Genomic DNA, 12,199 nt, shown 5'->3' with positions numbered 1-12,199 from the left:
CGTTAGAGAAAGGGCCACCATGGTTAACAGGAAAAAAGAAAGATGCAAATGAGCAGTTATCAGAAGATATGAAAATCTCATATCCCTCCATGTCTACTTGCTCTTCTCTCAATACCATCTGATATCATTTATCTTTTTTGCCACATTTGCTCCTTCCCCCCACACCCCAGAATACAACTCTTCTTCTCAATCACTCCCAGAAGTATTATGAGTTGTTTAAGAACACTCATGAAACACTTCTAGTACATGTTTCTCAACTAGAACTTGAAGGGAACAACGAGGTATTACTATCCCGGGTGGAGGACATGGGTGACCATTTCCATCCAATTGGCATGGCGACGCTACAAAGCGAGGTCAATTGCCATTGCCTTCCTCTCTTGTTTCCCTCTCCTTGTTCGGCTGCGAAGACCACTCACCAAAATTTATTCTTTTTCCTGCAAAGAAGATCGCCTTAGACTATATGTTTCTCTCATCGCCTCCCCCAAACTGAATGATGACTATTTCTTCTTGTGATATTGCCTTCTGCTTCATTCATTCATGATCCATGTTATCTAGGTATTTAGATTGAAATTTTTTTAACCACATATCCAGTTTAGTGTACTCACCAATACATTTTTCTATGGATTTCTAGGATTTGTATGGGAACTTCCCTGCACTTGATGGGCTGAGGGAGCAGGTTTGAAGCTCCTCTTCCTTGTTGGGTTGCTACGCCATGGATTTCCAGAGGCTGGGAAACAAAGCTTGAAGGATTTGCAGTGTTTGCATTATATGAGTGTGTATAAGAAAGAGGAGTCCTCTTCCTTGCTGAGTTGCTGCACCATGGATTTCCAGAGGCTGGGAAACAAAGCTTGAAGGATTTGCAGTGTTCGCGTTATATGAGTGTGAGGACAATGACTCTATTCAGGCATATCGAATTTGGATCTCCGATTGTACGTTGGACCTCAGACTCTGTATTTTTAATATTCTGGTAATTAAAAGAAAATGTTAGAAGAATGAAATTTTATCCATATATGAAAATAGTAGTGCAATGTTTTTTCTTTTTCAAGTAATCATTACAATGGGCCTCACTAAGTCATATTTTCTGGACCAATGTCATTTTATATAGGCATATTGTTCAAGTCACATGCGACCCACGATTTTACTGTGCAAATATTCTATGAGTAAATAAATACTACAACATTTGGAATCAAAATTGGTTAGATGGTTGTTAATTAGGTAACCATAATTTGATAAACTAACTAACAAACTATATAAAGAAAATGTGAACATATTTTTCTATCATGTATTGTTTGTTTGAGTATGAGATTTGTCTCGTGCACAAATATTACCTTCATCTACCAAATTTGGCATTTGGGCTGATATCATGTTAATAATTCATCTAATGATTACAAATACTATAGTAAGTGACATTTTTGATTAGAATAGTTCTAACAAGTGGCATAGTTTTAATATTGGATATAGAAGTGGTAGGAAGTTGGGAGTTTGAAATTGTTGAGAACTAGAAATTGCAGAAAATGAAAAAACGATGCCTTCTTTTCACTAATAAATTTCATACAATTATGGTTTCAAAATGAACTAAAGAAAAAATAAAGATATGAATGAAAAATTATCAAAAGATTGATTTAAAAAATGATCAAAAGATTGATTTAAAAAATTTAGATCAAACTCATTGCAATATCCTACTCAATCTAATTAAGAAATCACCATGCAAAATCCAATCTAATTAGGATGTTGCCATCAACATAATTAGGCTCTTACCATAAACCTTACCTCTTTCTTAGTTAGAAAATTTGATGCCATGAATAGTGAAACTGAGAACACCCATTAAAAGGACCACAACCATTCATATTTTTAAAATTTTTTTTTTTAAACATCATAAAGTAATTAAATATATAACATAAATTTCTATTATAATATTTTTTAAAAATATCAATAATTAATTAATCCAAATAAAAAAATATGGAAAAAAGGACAAATATTACTTAGACTTTTGATATTAATTTTTATGATTAAACAAATATAAAACCAACCTCTTTTAAACTGGAATAAAACTAAGGGTGTTCATTTTCATAGTGTTATGTAACATATTCTTGAATTTCTTCCGATACTAGCACTACTATGATAGTGTAACAAGGCATGATAGTTTGTGTCTATCTTTGTTCTTTTCCTAAATGGCCAAGGTAATATTTAATGTCGTTGGGGGTTGTATTACTATTATAGTGTAACAAGGCATGATAGTTTGTGTCTATCTTTGTTCTTTTCCTAAATGGCCAAGGTAAGATTTAATGTCGCTGGGGGTTGTCTTACTTTGTGTTATAGATGTGCTAATTTTGTATTATTGCTATCCAATGAAATAATATTTTATTTAATTCTATCTATAATAACGGCATATGATAATTGTTATGTTATATTAATTAGAAACACAACATTGAATCAATGGATGTGACCATATTAATATCTCCGCCAATCCCTTTGTAAATGCTTGTGCAAATATATTAAACACTACTAAGTAGATAATTTATTTGAGCAATGCTAATAGGAAGAAAGAATAAAGGATTTGATTGAGCTTGAGTTGGTCATAATAGGGAGAAGAAAATTATATGAAGACTTAAATTTAGGTATGTATCATTGTGGTTTAATTTGGGCATATGATAGTGCAACTAGAGCACTCATGGACTAAAGGAAAAAAACTAATTTTTCATTGCCCCCCTTCGATGATAGGAGTACCAATTTAATTAAGAATCATTCTAGAGTGTTAGAGTAGTCCTAACTGTAAGACTAATCGTGACAAAAGGCATAACATTGATCTGAGTATTGCTTAAGAGGAGAGAATTTTGGCAGGAAAATCGACTATACTTAAAAGGAAAGATCCCCATTATATCAAAGAAAAAGAATCCACCATACTTAAAAGGAAAGATCCCCATTATATCAAAGAAAAAAAAGACCTTGAAGAGGAGTTATCCATTAGACAATGTATTCACATAGAGCATTCACCATGGAATGGTAATTTTTTACATCATACACAATAGTGTATGTAAGTGGCTGCATATATATAAACTCACATTATCATTTATTTGTATTCATTTAGTTGTATTAATGCCAATGCTATGATTTCAACAACTTAGGATTGTAGGATGAACCTAAGACCAAACAATGATTTCTTTTGTAAATAACTGATGAATGATGAAAAGAAAAGATGATAAAGGAAGAAGAGGAGCCTATTAGGGGAGGGGAAAATATTTTTTATAATGTAAATCATTCATCTTCTATGTTTAAATGACATCTCGTTTACTAATCCTTATCTTCAATGATCTTTTACATGTGATGATTCTTCAATAACATCTTGTTTACTAATCCTTATCTTCAATGATCTTTTACATGTGATGATTCTTCTTGAATTATGCCTTATCACGTTTCCTTTGCAACATCTGGTGCAATTGCTAGTTGCATTACTTTTTATCTATCCTCTAAAAAGAAATACATAAACCAAAATTTTAAACTAAACAGCATTTTATTGATTATCAAATAGTAGTCATGACATTGTAACAAAGTCCGTGATAAAAGCATGTATACAATAAATATGCACAATCCCTATTGAGTATGAGCTCATTTGGATCAGCATATCTTTCAACGTGTTTTTGTTCACCATGTTTTTGTTTATATTTAGTTTTTTTTTTTTTTTTTTTTAATTGTATTTTCCAAATTAATTTATTAATGATAAAAATGTGAAATATCTGTTTATATTTTATATTTTTAAATAAAATTCTAATTTAAATAAGAAATTTGAAGAGAACACATAGTGCACAAAATGTTTAAGCAAAAACTATTTGTATATTGCAAATCAAGACCAAAATACAAATCACATAAATAGTATTTTTGAGATCCAACATATTTTAAAGAGGAGAGTATTATTGAGAAAATATCTTAACAAAACTTCAAGAACCAACAAACCAATCCTACCTATATATTATTGGAAGCATTATTCCGAGTCCCCCTTTTAATGGTTATATTAAATCACTACAAAGTTTATTAGTAGAATCATAAATTACATATAGTCACATATGTCTATCTAGTCTTCATCAACACTCATATCCACTCTGGAATCTCACAAACACGTTCTTTCTTCACCACCTCATCTTCAAGTATTCACTTGAAGTCCATTTAAAACATAAATGCCGTTTACCATCTTTGACAAACTTGCATGATCAACAATGTTGACAAACTCGGCTTGTCAGGGCTTTCGTGATAAAAGTTGTGAAGTAATGGACCATCCTATGGACCAATCACCATATATCAGATATTTCGCTTTTGGCTATCTGTCAGTTGCTAGGAAGATGATCTTGATACTGAATATGTTCAAAATTTGATCAAACAACTTGACCTTACTAAGATAGAAGGATTTCACATTATAACATGTAGTCATTTCTCAGGGGTTTTCGAGTGCTAAGAATAAACAATTGTAACAATATAAACACAATAAAACTAGTGATGTGTTCAAGGGTTTCAAGCACCAAGAACCAATAATCTGATTTATACAACACTGCTCAATAATTGGTTCTGCACTTTTTACAAGCAAAATGGAAAACTACACAAATCTTATAGTAATAAAATCAATAATCATGAAACTATAGTTGTCATCCAGGCATAAACAGTCAAAGTGTATGTCCTATGACTTGGTCCATTCTTTCATTTCCTCAGTGGACCAGTTTTGGCCCAGCATATAGGAAAATGCATGGTAGCATTTGGATTTTACACATGGAAGTCTTAGGCAATGAATCTATGAACACCATACTTTTGGGAACCATGTAGTGAGGCAACCAATTTCTGCAAAATGAAATCATCTTTGACACTGGTATGTCATTCATTAACAGACATGTGCTCACAAAAAGTGCAGGGGGTTACTCCCCATAAAGGATCGGGCCTGTCCACAACAACTGCCTCCATGATTATAGAATGGGAATCGATGATGTTGCAACACAATTTTATAATGATTGTGTATACATCAAAAACCATATCATGCTCTATCATTACAGAGAAGACTCTGTAAATAAAAATAAAGCATTGGTCGATACCTTGTGAAATTATACAACCAGCCACGACAATTCGATTTGGTATTCGTTGACATGAGATCACCATGGAGTTTTCAAATTCAAACACCTATGTACAGAAATCATCCAGCATCAATCTTCTGAATTACACATGAGTATATGATATCAAAAACAAGTGGAACACCACAAAACCCATGCATCATCTTTCACTGTGCATTCCCCTATTACTCGTCGCTACAAAACTCTTACAAACACAGTAACCTCAACAATTTCAAACTACAAATGAAAACTAGCTCCAACATGGAAGTGACTAGTACGCTTCAAATCTCAACGTTGATTACTCGTTATAATTATAGACTGCAACAACACCTCCACCTCAATTCAATGACTATCAATGGTTCATGAATTAGATAGAGTTCCAGCTATCAATGATTCTTGAATTAGACAAAATAAAATAAAAAAATATGCGTTGAACAACAAAATTTCTCAGAAAAAGAAGAAAGAGAACAATATTCTCTTACACAGTAAAATCCCACACTCACCTATAATAATCTATGTACATCGTATCAATTTTCAGATCTCTTCCATTCTCTCAATTCCTCCCTTGAGGGAGTCAAGCCCATATAGGCTCTCATACCAAATAGGAACATTGAGGAGAACACATAGCACGAATAAATTCCACACAAAAACTATTTATATATTTCGAATCTAGACCAAAATGCAAACCACATAAATAATTCTTATGAGATCCAACAGATTCCAAACAAGGAAAATATTGTTGAGAAAATATCTCAACAAAACTCTAATAACCAACACACGAATCCTACCTATACACTATTGTAAGCATTATTCTAAGTATTTATATATTAATATTATTAATAATTAATTTATATTAATATTAGCTATTTTAATAAAACAATTTTTTTTGGCATTGTAAAATATTATTAAGTTGAACTTTATATTATATTTATATTTGTTGAAATATTTATTTTTAAAGTTTCAAAAAGAAACATTAAGTTTTATGTGCTTTTTTATTTTTTTCATTTCATATTTTTTTATGACTCCAGGGTTATGTACAATTTCAAGGTGCTTTTTGTTCACCATGACACTTTGAGCATGAGGCATCGACATGTTTCACAACTTCCTAGAGTAACACACTATTAATCCACATGAACTACACTTGATAATATGATGTTTGTTAAAATATTTTATACAATTTTTATTAACATAATATCATAACTTTTTCACGCAGATATTTCATATTGTTGCAATCCCAACAACAATTCTCCAAATACCTATACATTATAATACCGTAAATCCATAATTTACACAAGATATACAAAATGTCATTTTTATATGGAATGACTCTCTAGTGTTCAAATTTATTATAATAGTTATATTCGCAATAAATTCTTGGTCTGAGCCCTTTGACTCAGCTCCCTCCACATACATGCAAAAATAACCAAATACACAATATGGTTGGTCTATTACCAAAACTCTGTTGTTGGTCTGTGTAACCAAGTTCCCAACCCATGGCTCCAAAATACCAAGTTGAGTGCGAACTCAACTTTCCTATATGTTCATGTAGTCAGCCTTACCGCAAACCCTCCTGAATTACCTCATCCACTGCTCGTCCATATTTATTATCACAACTTTCCTTAACTCTTATTGTAGCTCACCACATATCCTACATGTGATGAGTCTCATCTTCTTTGTAGTACCCGCATGTTTTGATTTGCCTTCCTTGTAAGACTTATTCTTCTCTTGATCCTTCTTCTTCTTTTCCTTATCACCCTATCCTTCCTCTTTTCCTTCCCATGAGTATGGTAGTCCAATAGTTTGTTCGCTATAGCAATAACCTCTACAAATGTTTGGGCTCCCTGCTTCTTAATTTTTTTTCCCATGGCTACAAACTATTGATCAAGTGGTATAGATGATCTTCATCGTACATCTCCATAATCTCCAACATAAGTCTATAAAAATATTTGATATAAGTTTATATCCTTCCTGTATGCTTCAATGTCTTAAGGTGGTCCCTTTCTACCCATGCTTGATTTCCTAGTCCAAACTGCATATGCAAAGTTATCTTTAGCTCTGCCTAGTCTGATATCTTAACCATGATATGATCAAATTCCAAATAATCCACTCATTTTTTCCATCATAACATTGTAGTTCTCATGAGATACATTGAAACACCATTTACTTTAACTTCATAGGAACAACCTCCCCATTTGTTACAACATACACTCTACATCCCAACAAAAGTTCCCAAGTAATTTGGCACTCCTAGTCCCATCATACAACTCTTGTTGCTTCATCTTCACCTTCATTATTAACTTGTCAAATCCTATCCAACAGGCTTGTTCAATACTACCATCATGTTGGCCTAATGACGTGTCAAAGTCACAAGCAATGCCACTTTCTCTTCCAAGTACCTCATATGAACTTCTTGACCTCAAGAATCCTTCATTGGTCTATAGCTTCCTCAAGTGCATATGAATCTATATGGATAACTTCCTTCATCTCTCCAATATCTATCCTAATTTCATCAAACTAATTTCCATAACCTTCCATAACATTCATTATTTGAACCAAGCTTCTTTCAACAACTTCGAACCTGTCTACCAATGTAGCTTCATATTGGTTCCTCAAGCTACCTCTCGTGTTCACCATTCTAACTTGATAATTGTATACCTCCACTATGGCCTTGCTAAGGCTCACACAAGTTATTTTCCCAAATGTATCTTACATAAGAAACCAATAGTCAAACCAACCTTTCTCTCCAAGTAATCGATCATATATACATTTCACTTACCACTAGTAATAGTAAAAGAGAAACTTCACCTACAATCACTACCACTGAGTTTAGGCCATGATCCCACTGTTTATACTTCTACTTTGGTGTATTTTTTAATAGCACCTGTCACAACCCCAGGGATCTACTTAGTTACAAGGCACTTTTGTCACACTTCGATCCATTGAATGTGCGACATCGATCTGTTTTGCAACTCGTTAGAGTAACACAATATTAATTCACCAAGATTATGCATCACAATATGTTGCTCGTAAAAACCTCTATACAAGTTACTTAGCAAAATATCATAAACTCTTCACAAAAAATACAAGCATTGATATTTTCACAATCCATGTATCTTCTTCAAATAACTATGAAGTATAATATCATAAGTCCATTGTTGTATAAAAAAATGCAATTTTTACATGGAACGACACCTTATCCTTCGAAATTTTTGTAATAGCGATATACATGCAAAAATCACTAAATATACAATACGGTCAGTTTGTTATGAAAACTTGGTTGTTGGCCCATTTCACCAAGTTCCCAACCCCCAGCTCAAAATACCAAGTTTCGTGCATAACCATCTTGCCTATTTTTCCCTGCAGTCTACCCTACTACAGAGTTTCTCAAAATCCCTTGTTCACTGCAAACCCAAACTTCTTAACGCAATTCACATGAACTCTTATCATAACTCGTCTGAGATTTTGTTCTTCTTGTTCATCCTAGCTTGCGACTCTTCTCCTCTCCCAAATGAACGATGCCCTGTTTTTTCGCCTCTCCCAAATGAACGATGCCCTGTTTTATTTATGTGATGCAATGGGACACGTGAACCATCACGTCGACTCAACTTCGTTTGCATTCTCATAGACCCCACTCACATTTACTTCTTTATGCATTAGTTCACATGTTAGCTCACCCCTCTTAAATGGGTTCATTCCACATATCGTTATGCCAACACGCCTTCTCCATCACACGGATGACTTCTCGTTCGAGCTAATACCATGTGCACCTAGCGCCCATTCCACCATGCCGATATTTCGTAGTCATGCGCCCCATATGTCGTGTGCCCTATCTATCACTTGTTATTTTTCCCAGATGGAAACCCCTCACTGGGCGGCTGGTGCCTGAAGCTAACTCATCTAATCGAGAATGCCCTCATTTCGGTGAACCAAGGTATCAAGCCAATTGGCTCCAACACTTGCTTCAACCAAGTGACTCATCCTTGTCCAATTGTACGGTCTCTGTACAGCATGGACTCGCTTCGTCGCCTAACTCGTCTAGCCAAACTCACCTTGCCGTGCCATCACCTATGCATAATTCCTCTACCAGAAACCCAAGCGATATATACGTCGCAATTTGTGGGATGGGGATGTCGAACAATGTGCGCATTCGCCCAACTTGAGGGCCTAACAATATTGAAACCATGTGGATTCTTATTTATGTATATGCATTTTATGTCACATTTGATTTTTTAATGTAAAATTTGTTATTTTAGAATTGATTTTTGAATGCATATGGTAAATATTGTTTGGGCTTTATTTTTACCTTTTTTTTTAAGATATATTTGATTCTATGTATAAAAGTTATTATGGGTAAATAAGGTTTATGTATCAGATATAATATGAAAGTAATAAATGTGAAAATATTTATATGGAAGATTTTTTACTAGAAATTTTATAGGAAGTTTAGATAGAAACCATCTTAAACATTATAAATAATGTAATTAGATGTCCTATAAAGAAAAGTGTGTTTAGAGCTCTAGTTAATTAGAGGTTCCCCACTTGAAGAGGAAACTAATATTAATCTCTTTAATAAATGAATTGCTAATTATGGTATTCTAGTTCTTCTACAAGTACCTTTTGTTGTTACAATATATGTGAAATCCCCTCTTTCTAGATAAGAAACTCAACTAATACACCTAAAACATAACATCATAGAAAATAAATTCAACCAATATAATAGATTTTTTTATTAATACCACTATAAAACCTTTGTCACTAAAAAAATAACCAAACCATCATACCACAAGAAAAATATCACAACAAACAAAATAAACCAATATATTCTAATCTGTTTTATTAATTTCACTTGAAATTACATGTTGGAGCAACAATTTGAGTTACAAAAATAGATTTATGGATGTCCATAAACATTCATGGCTAATAGCACGATTTATTGGGAAAATAGGAGTTGATGACAATGTTGGAATGTCTCATTACATGGTTGTAAATTTCTATACTGAAGTAGATTTGATTGTTGGTTTGAATGTTCTTTTTTATTCCACAACCCAACAAATGATGGCTCAAACTACTGAGAAAATATGAACTACAAATGGAAAACATGACCTCCCAAAAATCCCACGATCTCTGCCTATACCCACCATCTGGTAATGAGATGAATCTTCAATAATAAATAACAATAAAATATTTGAGTGATTATTCCTTTTGATTAGCTAGTATGGATTTGTTTCACCACTGAAACTAATTTGTTCAAGGGTTTCACCCTTAATTCCCCGAAGACACAAGAGCTCTCCAAATTGATATGAGGAAAATTGATCATGCATGCTTGAAGAGTGCACTCTAATATCTATTTTATCGTTAGAATGCCATTGTAACAATCATAACAATTCATTTCGGACATAGAAGAAAATTTTACGTTGAAGTTACCAAAATAAATACAAGTATGTATCTGGTTCTCCTGTCTAATTTCAATCCTTAGTTGTTTTTTCTCTTAGTATTCCACCTTCATTACCAAAATGACTGATTTCCTCTCTGACTCTATGAGATCAACCTCTATGTTTCCCAGACCCAGATGACTCTAAGATCAAAGACTTGTGCCCCCCGTACGAAAAACTCCAAGAACACTTCTTTCCAGTTAAATCCAGAGCTCCATGGCTTCTCTATATTTTCTTTCACCTCCACTCCTCACCCCAAAAAACATGAGCCACCCCCCCACCAAGATCTGTTTCATGAAGGTTGAAAACCCTTCTCCCCCACCCCCTTTGAATAAAAATAATCTCGTAATTACCCCTGTCATCTGCCTGCCACGTGACGTCGAGATAAATGATATTCATGGTTTATAGGTGCTCACTGACCCTTTGGTTTAAAAAAATATATCCACAACCATGAAATTGGGTCATCTGCCTGTCACCTAACATCAAGATAAATGATATTCATGGTTTATAGGTGGTCACTGACCCTTTGGTTTTAAAAAATATATCCACAATGATGAAATCAGATTTTGTCGATTTGATTATGTTGATTTCAGTTAGTTGATTGGAGTCGCTTGGGTGGGTCTATCCTACCTTCGACTTAAATTAACACATGTAATACCTGATTCAAGTCTTGAAGTGGTATCATATGAAATTATATTTGATGTACATTTGTTAGATTGCATATTAGATAATCAATATATATTTATGTATAAAATACATTTACTTTTACAATGTTGTATTTATTTGTTAAGTTGTAATATATACTTGTTATATATATTTATATAATATAGTCATTTGATTTGTATAATTTGTAATGTATAAATAGACTTGCATAAGTGTTATATATATTTATATAATATAATCACTTTTATATTTGTTATAATAATATATTGTCATGATGGGTCATTACAACCATCTATGTCAAGGGTCATCATTTACATTAAATTATTAAATGCTATAATGAAATGCTAAACTAAGTAATTCTATAGATAACAAATTTGATTAAATCTTGTAGCATTTTATCCCATTGTTTTAAAATTTATCATTTAGTAATTATCCTTTAGAAATAACTAAATCATATATAGATAGTGTCAATGCTTCACAAGATTACAATTTCAATTATTAATTAAGTGAAAGGGATTTAAGAACAATTAAGTTACCTAACAGACTCTATGGGCCATGATGAGACATCTTACACTATATAGTATTCTATGCCATTGAATAGGCTTCATCATATGTGATGCCATGAAAATAACATGGGTTTCCTAATGCCATGGGTTCGTAGAGCCACCAATGATAAATTAATCCAACAAAAAATTCATTGTAAATTTTATCCAAAGATTGATCCATTAGTAGCAAGAATAATAGATGATCTATAAAATTTATATGGGTCTATCCTTGTTGATGTTGTAGGTTTCCGAAAAATATAGGAAACTTTTTTGTTCTAGTTGACCAAAAATCTTAGTCAAGAAAATATTATGGATTAGAGTTTTATAAACTATAACCTAAGAGAGAGTTTTACCCAAAGTTTTTAATAATTTTATGGGGTAAAAACTCGCAAACTCTCATCAACGAGTATATTAAAAATATCACACAAGTGTTTTGTTGAAATTTCATGTAGCACTAATGTGCCTTACTCTA

Source organism: Pinus tabuliformis, chromosome 7 (genome assembly GCF_031772625.1).
Source record: "Pinus tabuliformis cultivar Carrire ecotype Pingquan chromosome 7, CPIR1, whole genome shotgun sequence".
Taxonomy (NCBI): domain Eukaryota; kingdom Viridiplantae; phylum Streptophyta; class Pinopsida; order Pinales; family Pinaceae; genus Pinus; species Pinus tabuliformis.
The sequence above is the reverse complement of the archived record's forward strand: the minus strand, read 5'-3'. Positions refer to the sequence as shown.